This window comes from Telopea speciosissima, chromosome 5, assembly GCF_018873765.1.
Source record: "Telopea speciosissima isolate NSW1024214 ecotype Mountain lineage chromosome 5, Tspe_v1, whole genome shotgun sequence".
In the NCBI taxonomy this organism is placed as follows: Eukaryota; Viridiplantae; Streptophyta; class Magnoliopsida; order Proteales; family Proteaceae; genus Telopea; species Telopea speciosissima.
The window spans coordinates 17,399,318-17,411,386 of NC_057920.1; positions in this window are offsets into that span (position 1 = coordinate 17,399,318).

Sequence of the window (12,069 nt, forward strand, 5' to 3'; positions counted from 1 at the left end):
CATGAGGCCCAACCTATTATCAAAGATCGAGCCGAGAGCTCAGGATCATCCTCAACAGACGATGAAGAGTTAGACAAAGAGAAGTCTCCCGAGGATTGGGTCAGGTCGGGCGATTCCATAGTCGACATCCCCGAGCCTGAGGAGGGAAGCGTTGGCACAATTGAAAGCACGATCACCGAGGCTGGCCTCCAACGTCTGAGGGTCACTTATGCCATTCCTGAGGACATTGAGCTCCGAGCTCCCAACCCCGGGGAGATGGCCTATTTCATTCGGCCCGGCGAGGTGGCTCTGTATGAGATTGCCTTCAGGTACGGCTTCAGGTTTTCAGTGCTTTCGTTGGTGGACCAAATCTTAGACCGCTTCCATCTCTCCCCGGGTCAGCTGATGTTGAATGTGTGATTGCTAAGGTATGGCTTCCACGTCTTCTTTCGCCTGATGGACCGAGCCGCGAGTGTAAATCTCTTCTCTCGGCTCTGGTACTTGAAGAAATCCACCAAGAAGGGGTGGTACTATTTCACCCGTCGAAAGCAACGGTGCTCGGTGCTAGATACCTACAAGTACCTGGACCGAGTGCCGACCTCCAACAAGCACTGGAAGCCCCGGTTCTTTTTTACCTCCATTCCGAATGGTCCCTTTCGAGCCGAGTGGAAGGAGATCAAGTTGAGTTATGTCAACAGGGTGCTGCCCCTCAACGAGTACAAGCAGACCTCGTACTACCTGATTCGTCAACACCCGCCCTTCGACGTCCTGCAACTCCAAGATGAGGGGTTTCTTCAGAGGTGGAACCTGACCCCAGGTAAGGAATTTGAGCCGAGCTCACTACTTGTGATTTTCCTTAATCAGGTTTTAACTCCCCCTTTTTGGCAGTGGTCGACCACGTCCCCCAAATGGACCATGCTCGGCTCAAGGCCGAGCCCCTCGAAGACAGAAAGAGGAAAGCTACCAAGAAGGCCAAGGCTAGAGCCAAGGCCTCTAAGTAGGGAAAGGGCAAGGCCGTCCTGCAGAGCCCGAAGGATAAGGTCGTCAGCCTCGAGGCCGGGAAGGGCAAGGACCCGATGAGTCCGCCGAGGAAGGAAACGGGCAAAAGAGAGAAGGGCAAGTCGAGCCCGCAGAGGGATCTGAAATGGCACAAGATCTCCGTCAACTTCTCAAGTGGTAACCCTCCCGGGGTCACCTCGAACCTGGCAGTTGCTCAGCTGATCTGGGGAGGGCCTCGGCCAGCAACATTCCGGTCCAGCCGAGTTGGTGCCTCTTCTTGGGGGATTCAGACTTGATCTCTGTCGCCCACACTAAGGAGTGGCTCGACGCAAGCCAGCTCCCCAGGGACAAGGCCATGTTGGAGGAACTGACTGACCCAGAGCTCCTCTCCACACTCTTCTAAGATTTTGCCATGGTAAGTTTCTTCCCTTTTCTTTTCGAATATGTTTCCTTCTTCGGGCTCCGCCTTACCCACACATGTCCTATTCATTTGTTTTTCAGGGTTTCTCTAAGGCAGTCGAGGTCACTCTTTGGCTCGAGCGAATTCTTAATGAGAACACCTCCCTCGAAGCCCAGTGCGAGCAGGCTAGGAAGGAGGCCAGCGCGGCCATCCAGGCGCGCTGGGAGACCGTGGCGAAGCTGGAGACTTCTGAGTCTTACCTTAAGGTCCTCTGAGATGAGGCTACTAGGCACAATAAAGAAATGGAGGCCCTAAAGACCTGGCTCGAGCAGTCCAAGAAGAAGGCCGAGGCTGACCTGGTGCGCGCCTGAGCTGAGGCGGTGGATCAGTATCTCGGGTCGAAAGAGTACGAGGAGCTATGTCATAGTCTACGAAAGCCCTCATATGAATCCAGATACAACGAGGGTCGAGCCGACCTCCTCACCGAGCTCAAGGCTGCCTACTCCGACCTCAACCTCTCTTAGTTCGACGATGATGCTGCCATTGTGGTCGAGGAGTTGGGAGACGAGGAGGGGGCGGAGGTTGTGCAGACTCTTACGACCGAGGTCACCCCATTGGCCGACCCCTTTGTCACCGTCGAGGACCCCCAGGACCTCCCTGCCAAGGTCGCCGCCTAGGATGATGATAAGGTCCCAGTGGAGATCCCCGCCCTCTGAAGTTTTTTCCTTCTTGCCTTTGATGTACATGTCCTCGTGCTCGGGGTTTTAACAATTGGTCCCTTTCTCTTTCTTCTTTTTTTTTTTTTGGTATGTACCGAGCCAAATGGCTTCTTTTTTGTACTGTGCCGAGTCATCGGCCTTAGATTAATGAAAAGAGACTTTTTCTCCAAATTTCGCTTAAGTGTTTGCATTCGGCCTTTTCTTTCTGTTACTTTCCGTATGTTGCTCCTGTATCCGAGTACCGAGGCAGAGCGCTCAGTCCGCAGGCTCAGCGGAGCGTCATGCATAGCAATTTTTACTTCGTTTAGCCCTATCCGTCGGCTCGATTGGAGTGCTCGGGAACCATCTTAAGATGCTGGGCCGAGACCGAGCTCTCCGCCAGGCTTAATGCCTTAGCAAGTTTTCTAGCATCAGTTACTAGCTCAGCTCGGTCGGCGTTAGCATAGGGTTATTGCTCTGAGCCATCCACTGGGCCGAACTCAATGCCTTGGTGATTTTTCGTTGTACCCTGGGCGCTCCATGCTCGACCGTCATGTTCAGTGTTAAGCTAGCTAACCTGTGAATAGCCTCTGGAGTCAGCCAGCCTATGAGGGCTGGTCTTATGACTCTGTTGCCAACCTATGAGGGTCGCTCTTTGTCGTCGGCCAATCTATGAGGATTGGTCTTATGACTTGTGTGCTGACTTATGAGGGTCAGTTTTTGGCATCGGCCAATCTATGAGGATTGGTCTTACGACTTGTGTGCCGACCTATGAGGGTCGATCTTTGACGTCGGCCAGTCTATGAGGACTAACCTTATGACTCGGTATGTTTTAGACTCGAAACAAACTCGAGAATGAAGAGGAGCCTCAATTTATTGAATTTCAGAACTTCAAGTAAACATCTAAGCTGAACTGAATACAACAGCAATGGCCGAGGCCGAGAACATAGGTGGAGGCAGGTACTTTTGAAAAACGGGCTAAGCGGTACTTATTGAAAAAATTTCTTCTAATTCTTCTCCGAGTTCCATGGTCTCGGTACCTTCTTGCCCCGAGTCCATAAGCGATACGCCCTGGGCAAATTTGCTTGGAGACTATATATGGCCCTCCCAATTTTGCGCTAACTTTCCTTGTTATCTCGGCTGAGATGCGCTAATTTTTCTCGAGGACGAGGTCTCCGGCAAAAGTGCCTTTCCTTCACCCATGAGTCGTAGTACTTTGCCATCTTCTCGTTGGTAGGTCGTGTTTTGAAGCAAAGCATTCTCTCGGACTTCATCGAGGAAATCAAGATTGGCCCCGAGTCCATCTTCATATGTCTTCTCGTCAAAATTGAGCACTCGATATGACGAGGCCTTGACCTCCACGGGGGTGAGGGCTTATCGATGCTAGCGTAGCAGCAGGTTTTACTATCTAAACTCTCAATCTCATTCTCCATCTCCTCTATCTCTCTCTATCTTCTTCTTCTTCCCCCTCTATTTCTTTTATTTTAATTTTATATGGTTGTGGTTTATGGATGCATTTTTATTCCCTTATTTCTTTTTATGTGGTTAGTATGTGTGGCTGTATTTTTATTCCTTTCAATTCGCTTTAGTTTGATAGGTTAGATGCTCATGTGTTAGGACGTCGATTTAATCCTTAATTTTGTTAGATGTTTATGAGTTAGGATGCGATTTTAGTTAGTTTAATTAGTTTAATTTAACACTTTAATTTGGTTCATTTTGCATTACTTTTAAGTTAGTTAAATAGAGTGGCGTATATCTCCTCGTGTTCGACCGTAGCTACGATTGACCCGTGCGCTTGCGGTTTTATTTTAACTCCCAGTTCCGTATGCTAGCGAACATGTTGAAGGCCCAAGGACTCGGGAGCTCTTCCACCCACCTTCCTTTGGCCTCATCCAATCTTCTCTTGATCCATGCTAGCAGTGTTCGGTTCGATACCTCCACTTGCCCATTAGCGTGTGGATGTGCTACCACCACCGGGCGAAAATCTATGTAAAAGTGCTTGCAGAACTCTCGGAAGCTCAGGTTGTTGAATTGTGCACCGTTATTGGTGATGACCACTTTTGGTAGCCCGAACCGATAGATGACCTTGTCTCAAAAAAACTTTTCCATGTTCTTCTCCGTAATAGTAGCCAAGGGCTCGGCTTCGACCCACTTGGTGAAATAGTCAATGGCAACCACCAAGTATTTCCGATTTTCTGACGTCGGGGTGAAGTCTCCTAGAATATCCATCCCCCATATAGCGAATGGAATGGGGCTCAACATCGTGGTCAGCTTCGTCACTGGTCGGCTCGAACTGGCGCGAACAGCTGACACTTCTCGCATGTCTTCACATAATTTATAGCTTCTTCTTGCATTCTCGACCAGTAGAACCATTGTCGAGGTATCTTATACACTAATGCTCGGCCTCCCACGTGGGTCCCATATATTCCTTCGTGCACTTCTACCAAGGCATACTCGGCCCCTTTCGATCCGAGACACCAGAGGAGGGGAGCCGAGATAGCACTCTTGTACAATACTCCATCAATCATTATGTACTTCGTGGCTCGGATCTTAGCTTTCCTTGCTTCATCTCGACTCTTCGGGAGTTGATCGTTCTCCAAGTAGTTGACGATCGGGTCCATCCAGGTCGGCTCGTCTTCTTCAATGTGTTTGACACTTTCTTTTTGTAGGGAGGGTCGTTCCAAAATTTCAACGTAGACTGATCGGCTCAGATTTGGGAGGTCGACTTCGGCTAGTCATGAGAGGGAGTCAGCCACTGCATTCTCTTGTCTCGGTACTCAGACCATCTCAAAGTGCTCGAGCTCGAAGATCAGTGCTCGAGCTCTGCTCAGGTATGCTATCATCCTTTCATCTTTGGCCTCGTACTCACCGTTGATTTGGTTGACCACAAGTTGACAGTCGCTCTGTACCTACAGTCGGTTGACCCCTATGGCTTTGCTGACTCGGAGTCCGGATAGGAGGGCTTCATATTTGACCTCGTCGTTGGAGCCTGGGAACTTAAATCTTAGAGCGCATTGGATGCGAAACCCCTCGGGGCTAACCAACATCAAGCCTGCTCCACACCCGCAGGAATTGCTTGAGCCGTCAACGTTCATGACCCATGACTGTTCAGCCTCGGGCTCAGCCTCGGTCTCTTTCGATGATTCGACATCCCGTAACTCGAGGTTGGGTATAGTGCATTCCGCGATGAAATCTGCCAAAGCCTGTCCCTTTATCGTCATTCTCAGGTGGTAGCTTATATCGTCCTCGCTTTGATCCACTGCCCACGCGATCAGCCGACCCGACACATCCGACTTGTGTAGTATCTTCATGAGGGGTAGATCGCTTAACACCGTGATCGGATGAGCTTGAAAATATGGTCTCAGCTTCCTTGCGGTCGTGATAAGGGCAAATGCTATTTTCTCAAACTTGGAGTACCTCGTCTCGGCGTCGATGAGGACGTGGCTGATGTAGTATATGGGCTTTTATGCTCGGCCCTCCTCCCTGATCAGTACCGTGCTGACCGCAATTGGGGTCGCGGCGAGGTAAATTTGGAGCTCTTCTTTAGGCTCGGGTCGGGAGAGGAGAGGCGGATTCTCCAAGTACTTCTTCAAGTCTTTAAAAGCTTGCTGGTATTCTTCGGTCCATTTGAAATCCTTCGGGCTTCGAATGTTCTTCAAAGTTTTGAAGAATGAGAGACATTTGTCGCCCGATCTTGACATGAACTGTGCTAACGCCGCGACTCTTCTATTCAGCCTTTGTACTTCTCGGATGGTCCTTTGAGGGCTCATCTCTTGAATTGCCTTGATTTTTACCGGATTGGTATCGATACCTCGTATGGAGACCATGAAGCCAAAGAATTTTCCTGAGGTTACGCCGAAAGTGCACTTGGCGGGGTTCAGCTTCATTTGGTTCTTCCTCAACACGCCAAAGGCCTCTTCTAGGTCAGCCAAGTGATGCAGCATGTCATCGACGTAGACTTCCATGTTCCTGTCGATTTGTTCGCGGAATATGTGGTTCACCAGCCGCTGGTATGTTGCTTCGGCGTTCTTTAATCCGAACGGCATAACTTTGTAGAAAAAATTTTCTTAGTCAGTTTGGAAAGCCGTGAAGGACTTGTCCTCCTCATGCATTAGAATTTGATTATAGCCGGAGTACACATCCATAAAGCTCAGCATCTCATGCCCAGCATGAGCGTCTATCAACAGGTCGATCCGAGGTAGTGGGTACTCATCCTTTGGGCATGCCTTGTTTAGGTTGGTATAATCGACGCACATTCTCCACTTCTCGTCCGGCTTGGGAACCATGACGACGTTCGCCAACCAAGTCGGGAACTTTTCTTCTCGGATGAACCCTGATCGCTGGAGCTTCTCTACTTCCTCTTTTATCACGGCTTGTCGATCGAGGGAATAGTTCCTTCTCTTTTATTGGATAGGCTTTCGGCTCAGATCCACATGGAGCCGGTGCTCGTCTATGTGCCTCAGTATACTGGGCATGTCGGCGGCCGACCAAGCAAAGACGTCGGCATTCGTCTTCAAGAAGTTTCCGAGGTGATTTCTTTGTTCTTCGCTCAGCAATGATCCGAGCTGTACTGTCTTCGTTGGATCTTCATCGCTGAGGGAGAATGGGGTGAGGTCTTCTACAGGCCTTCCGTGCCTTTCAGTGAGCTCATCCCATTGGTCTTCAGGGAGGTGCTCAACGCACATTACCATTCCTTGGATGTTTTCTTTCTTTTGCTTGACGAATGTTGCGTAACATTCCCGAGCCTTCTTTTGATCACCTTGGACTTCTCCAATCCCGTTCTCCGTGGGGAACTTCATCTTCAAATGCACCGACGAGATGATAGCTTGGAGGGCAGCGAGTGACGGGCGACTGAGGATTGCATTAAAAGCCACCATCGACCATACTGCCATGAACTTGACTTGGATCGTCGCTTGACACAGGTCTTGTCCGAGCTTAACCAGTAGGCCGATTAACCCTTTAATCGTTGCGGCGGCCCCCGAGAATCCATGGAGGGAGATTCCTTCTGGCTTCAGCGCGTCATCTCCAAAGCCGAACTGTTGATAAGCGTCGAGTGACATAAGATCCACCGACGCTCTTGTGTCGACCAATACCCGATGGACGGGTCTCTTCGCAATTTCCACCTACACCACCAAACCGTCATCATAAGGTAAACTTATACCTTCAAGGTCGGCCTCCGTGAAGGAGATTGTCTCCTCAGACTTCGGCCTCTTGTTTGGCATTTCTGCGACCCCGATGAACCACACATTCGCCTTGGCTTTTCGGGCGGATTCTTGCGTGGGCCCTTCAAGGATTGTATATATGGGAGCTCCTTTGTCATTGTTCGGCCTGGATCCATCGTCGTTCTTTTCAACTCGATCGTTGGGTTCTTCATGTTCGACCCTTCGGCTATCTGTCTTTGGCTCGGCCCTTTTTCGGTCGCGATCATCTGGTCGTCGACCTCCACGCTCTTCTCGTCTCCCTTTGACATATCGCTTCAGGTGCCCTACTTTGATCAGCTCTTCAATTTCTCTTTTCAGCTGATAACAGTCTTCGGTGTTGTAAGTACCGTGGTCCTCGGGACGAGGGTTCCTCAGCCTTATGGCGACAAAGATTGGCTTCGATGAATAACGGCATATCATTCTGATATATCATCACAGGGATTGGGATCCTGCTTTATAAAGAAATGGGGTCGCCACCTAGGATTAGGGCCTAGGACCCAATGGGTGTAGCCCCATCCGGGGTTAGCGGAAAGGGGTACTTGATTTCATATGGTCTGGTCAGAGATTCAAGGTAAGTAGTCAGGTTACGAGGGTGGGAAGGTGTTAGGCACCCACCTCGTCCGGATAAACCGGTCTTTCTACTAGATGCTGGTTTTTGAATATTCTCCCTTGATAATATATCTTATACTAACATGTAAGGCTAAATTATGATACACTAATCTTGACAAAGGAAGAGAAAATCATCTATTATGTACACTAAACGAGTTGCTTTAATTGTCTACATTATGCCAAAAATAATGAAAGGGAAAGAGACAGATACCTGTCTAGAAATGCAAGAAATAAATGAAAGCGCACCGAGGGCGAAATATGTGATGTCCCACGGCTTAGGTAGAGACGGACGATCGGCTTGTCTCTCTCTTATCGGACAGAAGGAGGTCATACGAGATGAGTCTTGTCACTCAGACTTCGGGCAGAGTAACGGCTATATAAGAGATTCTCGTTATCTGTATACAGACAGAATAACGGCTGTAAAGGGGGTCTTTTGTTATTCGTACACTGATGGGATAACAATACCCAAGAGCATAATCGCTCTATGCTTGGATGGGTAATCGAAGGATCTACCCAAGTCGAAGAACTCCACTCACTCACATACTCAAGAGGGAAAGACGGAGGAAAAGAGGGTGAAAAGGGGGGCAAAACAAGCCCTGGAGGGTCTCCTTACCCGATAAAAGCTTGAGAAATGAGGGGGGGAGACCCTCCTATTTATAGGGAGGGGTCCCCTATCTCTCTTGGCTAGATAAATCCTCCACGGCGCCGTGAGGGACTTTTCCACGGCGCCGTGGGTGATGTCAGCAGGCTGATGTCACACCCCCTCGTGGCGCTGTGGAAATCCGGTACACATCCCCACGGTGCCGTGGGAAGGCGCCACTATGCCGTATGCCGTGGGAGCACAGTGCCATGTTTCCTTTTTTTTGGGTTTTTGGCTCCCTTCTGACTCTTCAGGAAAGTCATTTTAGGGATGTTAGGGTGATTTGGTTTATATGTAGGGACAAGAGTCCTTGAGAGAGATATCGATGTCTGTCCGTGTCCTGTTGTCATCATCGCCGGAGGGTGATAAAATTCAGTGTCTACAGGTGTCATGATCGATGTCTTTATGGAATTGACAATATTTGTTAGGATTCCGGGATGACCCAGCTTGCATCGGTCACAGTCGGCGGATGTAACTGTCGTCTTGAATTTGCATCAGAATTTCCTTCGGCGAAGTGTTCAAGGGAGTATACTCGGGGCTTCGAGCTTGGTCTGATCTCTCGGCTCAGCGATCAGTCTTTGTTCACCTATCATCTTTACGGTCATCAGTCGTCGGCCTTTTCTTCTCGGCCTTGCCTTTGTTCCCCTTCTAGGCTTGGAGCACCTCAAGCATGTTTGCGAACTCGTTACACCTCTCCAGGAGCTCGGCCATGTTCTTTGTCAGCTTTTGGGCCAAGTCTTTGATGAGGTCCATGTCTGTGAGACCATAATTCATCGCCGTGTGGGACGTGGCCTCACCCAAATCCTTGATGTCCAAAGGTTCTTTGTTGAAACGGGAGACAAATGCTCGGATTGACTCATCAGGCTTTTGCTTCACGCTAAGGAGGTTGACCGTCGTCTTCTTGTGCTTTATGCTACTCTGGAAGCGTGTGACGAAGGCTCGACAATCACGAAAACCAGGAGGTCGCTGCGCCCTTGAGAGACGAGGGGAAAGCCCGACAAGAGACAATTTTTGTTCCCCCATACATAGTCATCATCGCGTTGAAGTAATTAATGTGGTCCGTTAGGTCGGTGGTGCCGTCATACCGGTCGAAGGGAGGCTGCTTGAACCTGGCTAGTAGGGGTGCAGTCATGATTTTGGGAGGATAAGGGTGTCGCCTGACCATGTGAGTAGGCAGCTGGGGTCGCCTGCTTCTTCAATCCCTCAACGTGCTCGGCCAACTCTCATAGCCTTTTTTCCAGCTCCGTTTCTGCTGCTTGGTCGTTCAGCTCGTCCGCCTGGTGCAGGTTATCCTGTTCATTCAACCGAGGTCCGCCATTCTGCTCTTTAGCTCAGGATCGGCTCGTGCGGTCGTCCCATCGAGGTCGGCCATTGTGTTTGGCTCGGTCAGCCTCACCCCTTCTTGTCCTTCTTTCCCCTTGGAAATTCGATGCGCGGGGGCTCCTCTGCTGCTCTTCGCGGAGAGGCGGGGTTTGGCATCGGGGGCTATGGCGAGGTCTTTCTCCATCCCTCTGGACGCGCCTCCCATTAGGCTCCTCCCGTGATTCTTGGCGCCCTCTCAATTGCCCGTCCTCTCCGAGCCGTCAAGAAAACACCGACCTTCTAGCGGCTGACGCCGCTGGTTCAATCTCTCGCCCTGCCCTCAGGCTCTGACGATGCTCCAGCTCATCCCACCGAGCGCTCCTATTGGGGCGCGGGGGAGGAGTTTTTTGACAGGGCGGATGAGACGATGCTGCTCGGCTCCGCTCGGCCAGATGTCGACCACCATTCTGCTGTAAATTCCCCTCAATGAGTACTGGTGCCAAGGGGGGAGCCGCCGGCGGCTGGCTTAGCAACCTGCCCTGGGCCATCTGTCCCATGAGAGTTCGTAACATCTCATTAGTGCGAAACACTTGTAGCTGAAGATCCATAACTTGCCGATTATTCGTTGGGGCCTCCGGATCCAAATTTTCTGGCAAGGGCAACAGCGGAGGCAGATTCAACCCGTTTGGGTTCGGCTCGACCCGGGGCCGACCCTCCACTGTAGTCGCGTCTAGCATGCTTCCACCATTTCCTCCCTCCACTGGTGGAATCGGGTTGGCAGTGACGCCCGCGCCGCGCTGAGTTACTCCCCCTCGTGGGGGTCTTCCGGCTGCTCCTTGCCGCGACGTTTGAGGGGGTGGCGAGTGTCTCGCTTGTCTGTCAGGTTGCGGCTCATCCCCACGGGAAGCTGAGCCGTGTTGCCCCGATCTTGTTTGCGCGACCATTGTCTTCGCTCTGTTGATGAGTAGAAACGACGGTGACTAACTGAAGTCGTTCCCACAGACAGCGCCGAATCTGTTGCGTGTGAAAACCTATGTCGTCGAGTTCGCCCACGGATGAGCCTGCAAAAATGCGAGTGAGCGCAAGAGAGCCGATGTGGCTCCGGCCTAAGCTTCTCTGACGTTCAAGCCAGGTCTCCAGTGCAACAGCGTAACAGCTTAGTGAAAAGTGAGATGACTTTTTGAGCTCCTTACCTTAATATTTATAGGATGAGATGAGGCGGTTGGAGGAGTCCTTGTATGGTAAGAGTCCTCTATTGGTAGGGCTCTTCCACGCGGAGCGGGGTGGAGAGTTATTTTCGGTGTCGGACTCCTAAAGAGGTAAGAGTCCTTGTGAGAGTGTGACTTGATTCTATGGCAGGATCGTGACCCGATTCGTATCCCGCGATTATCGGGGCTTGCGGAGGTGGCTCCGTGATTCCGGGGGAGTTGGTGTCACTACTTCTGGCAAGGCCTCGGCCACGGACGGCCGTGTCCTCAGGGCTCAGCCTTGTGCTCAGCATATGTGGTGTGGGAGTTGTTCCCAGATGTGTGTGCAAGCTCGGCTGAGCCCAGCCCATGGCTGATTTGTACGGGCTCAGCTCAGGGCTCGACAGGCCTGACGCTCGGCCACGGAGCCCGGCCAAGTTGGATACGGGGGAGATCGTCCTCTTCGTCAGTGTGTGCCGGTACAACATCGTGCACTGGATGCTCTGCTCAGTTCTCGACGGATTACCTGCTCGGTCGTGGTGCTCGGCCAAGCAGGGGATTGAAGTGATGTCCCATCTCCAGGTAACCGGTTCGGCGCTGCCTTCATCGGTTCGGCCCGACCTCGGGTTCGGTCTCAACGCCTCCATGTGGCAACTTCTGGTTGGTTGGCAATTTTATGACACATCACTCATAATATATATATTAGTTATGTACTTATGTGATATATATTATTAGCGATGAGATTTCTTACATGAATCACCTACAATGAAAAATGACTCATAGAAAAAGAATGCAGGTGATGAAACATTAATCATGCCATGTAGCATCTCAATTGGAACCCAAAAGGGGTTCTATTATTTGGCTGCTCCACATTCTACTCATGTGATTTTAGTTCATCATCACTTTTGACATGAGGTAGGATCGTGATCTTTTATGGTGCGCTGCCCGTAGCGGCTTGAGCAGCGCACAAATAAGGCGTGGTGCAATGACCACCTTACCTCTGCTCAGGCAAAACGCTTGGGCAAGAGTAAGATGATCATTATGCCGTGCCCTG